The sequence below is a fragment of the Temnothorax longispinosus genome, unplaced genomic scaffold (genome assembly GCF_030848805.1).
Source record: "Temnothorax longispinosus isolate EJ_2023e unplaced genomic scaffold, Tlon_JGU_v1 HiC_scaffold_764, whole genome shotgun sequence".
Taxonomy (NCBI): domain Eukaryota; kingdom Metazoa; phylum Arthropoda; class Insecta; order Hymenoptera; family Formicidae; genus Temnothorax; species Temnothorax longispinosus.
The window spans coordinates 1,528-4,448 of record NW_027270631.1 but is presented as its reverse complement, the minus strand read 5'-3'; the positions used below and the strand labels follow the sequence as shown (position 1 = coordinate 4,448).

Genomic DNA, 2,921 nt, shown 5'->3' with positions numbered 1-2,921 from the left:
TAAAAAAATTTTTATAACTACTTAAAAATATCATAAATATAATCCAAAAATATTGAATGATTTATTTTGTTTACTTTCTTCACAAAAAATTCACAAAAATTACCTTTTTTTTGGACCTACTGAGGGATATGGACCCTTAAATTTACGTCTTATTAAAGCGCGCATTTAATACTAATAATAAAAACATATAAATTAGTATTTAAAATTAAAAATTAATTTTAGAATATAAATTATACCTCTATTTTTTAGGAGATACAGTGTCCTTCTTCTTATGCTGGTTGTGCGCTTTGGAGTGTTACCATTAACATTCTCTGCAATCTCTGTACAGAAATATTATTTTAGTTTTTTATTACAATTTACGAATCAATATAATTGCTATTAACATAATTACTTGGTCTATTTGATGATGTTGTTAATGACTGATTTTGGTTACCGCGAGTTTCATTTCTGTCTTCACGCTGTTGAAGTTCTTCTGGTGTGCCTGCTAATTGAGATGATTGCCGAGTGCCAGCTACCTCATTTTTGTCAGGATCCTCCTGTTTGCTGCCAGGAGATAAATATATTTTTCTTGACTGCTGTAACTTTTCTTTTGTAATCTGTATGAAATTTTTATAAAATATGTGTAATTATTATACACAATACAAAGTATAATAATGATGGTAATGAAGCTTGATCAAATTACTGGTGACATGTAATGATTATTGTCAGAAGTATATTTTTCTGTGCCAGATACCTGATTTTTAGACGCCTCTACTTCTGAATCGGTGTCCGACGTACTATGCGTATTGTATGTACGATGTACTGGGTTCGGGTGAGAATAGATTAGAGAGATCCGTAATCTTCATTACTGTTATTTTTTGTACATAAGTATTTTCTGTTTTTGAGAAACTTCTTTAATTTATTTTGCCCATTTTTCATTTTTCCAAATTTTTGCAGAGTTTTCTTCGTAATCTGTTATATATTACGTATGAGAATACAAAATATATAATATTTTTAATACCTCAAATTTGTACTATACACTTTTACCTTGGTTTTTCGTTTTGGTGTTCCATCCGTTTCTATTTGCTTCATTTGCAACTGTTACAATGGATCACTGCGACGAATTTTCAAAAATTTGTATATATATATATACAAATGCTCTGACACGCTTGGCTCTAGAACACCGTGACCGCCGGGGCACGAAGCCCTCGGGGCACACGCTCCGCCTAACCGAGTAAGTAAGGAAACGATGAAAGTAGTGGTATTTCACCGGCGATGTTGCCATCTCCCACTTATGCTACACCTCTCATGTCTCCTTACAGTGCCAGACTAGAGTCAAGCTCAACAGGGTCTTCTTTCCCCGCTAATTTTTCCAAGCCCGTTCCCTTGTATATATATTATATATATAGCGTCTTCCTTCATTTAATAAATCTTCTTTACCTTGAAAAAAAGTTTATGCTTACTACTAATTATTCCAAATATATTAATTGTTATTAATTTCTTTACTTTGTTAAAGTATATCAAAATATCTTTCTTAAATGTTCAAATTTTACGTTGTATAATTACTTAACATATTCTATCAATAGTAAATAAATGCGAATACTTACTTCTAACACATAAAAAACTTCACCTGGTGATAAGGGGGAATTATGTTCATCGTCATTACTATGCCGCTTTATGTAATATGGTTGGTTGGTACAGTTTTCACGATCAAAATGTTCAATGTTACTAATAGGCACAATAGCATTTACCATATAACTTGTTATTGAGTCATTCATTGTAATAATTTTGAATCCTCCGGTTTTCGTTCCTTTATTAGTATACAATAATAAAAAGGATGACGAGGAGAGAAGAAAACTGACGATTCATCGAGAAAACTCAGAAACTGTTCGCCTATTGTTATATTACTCGGCGAATAATACTTTTGACAATTCGATACAAATGAATTCCAAAGGTCACGAATTGATTTACAGTTCGGTATAAATACATGGCTACATGATGCTAAATCATCATGTAGCCATGTATTTATACCGAACTGTAAACATGATAATAAAAAGCGAAAACGGTGTTTTGAAATTGAGCGATATAATCGCTCGCCTTGTTTCATTTCCCGTTTGTGATTAAAGAGACAAAGAATCAGGAGGAAGTTGCTGACTTTCTGCAGAGGGAATAGCCGTTGCCAATGTTGAGAGAACTCAGCTCGTGCATCGCCTGCATCATCTTGATTTTAAACTGCATCAAGGTAACTTGATACAGAGAGTAGACGCTGGCAGATATTGGTATCTTCACTTGCAGTCTTGCAAACATGCAGTACAAGAACTGGCCATAAATCTAACTGCACGTGTGCTCACCGGCATGATAATCGTCCGTGGCATGAAAACTATTTGGAGGGCATGCATTGCCTCCTCCTGCATCTTGTAGCTGAACATTAATTGTTCATATATTCTCTTATGTTCATTAGCTACGTGCTCGGTGCTTCGTTTATCTCTAAACTTCTCCTGGCGTGCATTGTTTCGTCTACGGACAGCCGGACTCGAACGTCGACCTTTCGCGACATCCAAAGGTTCATCATCAACTTCAGATGGCTTTTCGGGGTTAACTGTCCGCTTCATTAGGTACTTAGTACCCTTCTTCGCTACGGTTGACATTTCTGTCGGAATGGTTTAAATTCAACGGGTTAAATTCTGGTAGGAAATCCTAAACCAAAAACCCTATGCCGTTGCCGTTGAAGTTGAAGTGCTAGGTATATTAGGTGCCCTTGTTTCATTTTCCATTTGTAATTGAAGAGACGAAGAATCAGGAGGAAGTTGCTGACTTTCTGCAGAGGGACCCATAGCCGCTGTCGTTGAAGTTGAAGTGCTAGGTATATTAGGTAGCCTTGTTTCATTTCCCGTTTGTAATTGAAGAGACAAAGAATCAAGAGGAAGTTGCTGACTTTCTGC

At 35.3% G+C, this 2,921-nt stretch overlaps 1 long non-coding RNA gene across 1 annotated transcript; it reads right to left on the bottom strand.

Moving 5' to 3' along the window:
- Window positions 1-130: 130 nt before the first annotated feature.
- Window positions 131-1,389, bottom strand: LOC139825011 (uncharacterized). Its single transcript, XR_011735412.1, has 4 exons — window positions 1,027-1,389; window positions 734-951; window positions 392-596; window positions 131-320 (listed from the first exon to the last, which is right to left on the bottom strand). It is a non-coding gene; the product is annotated as an uncharacterized lncRNA (long non-coding RNA).
- Between the last annotated feature and the right edge of the window lie 1,532 nt (window positions 1,390-2,921).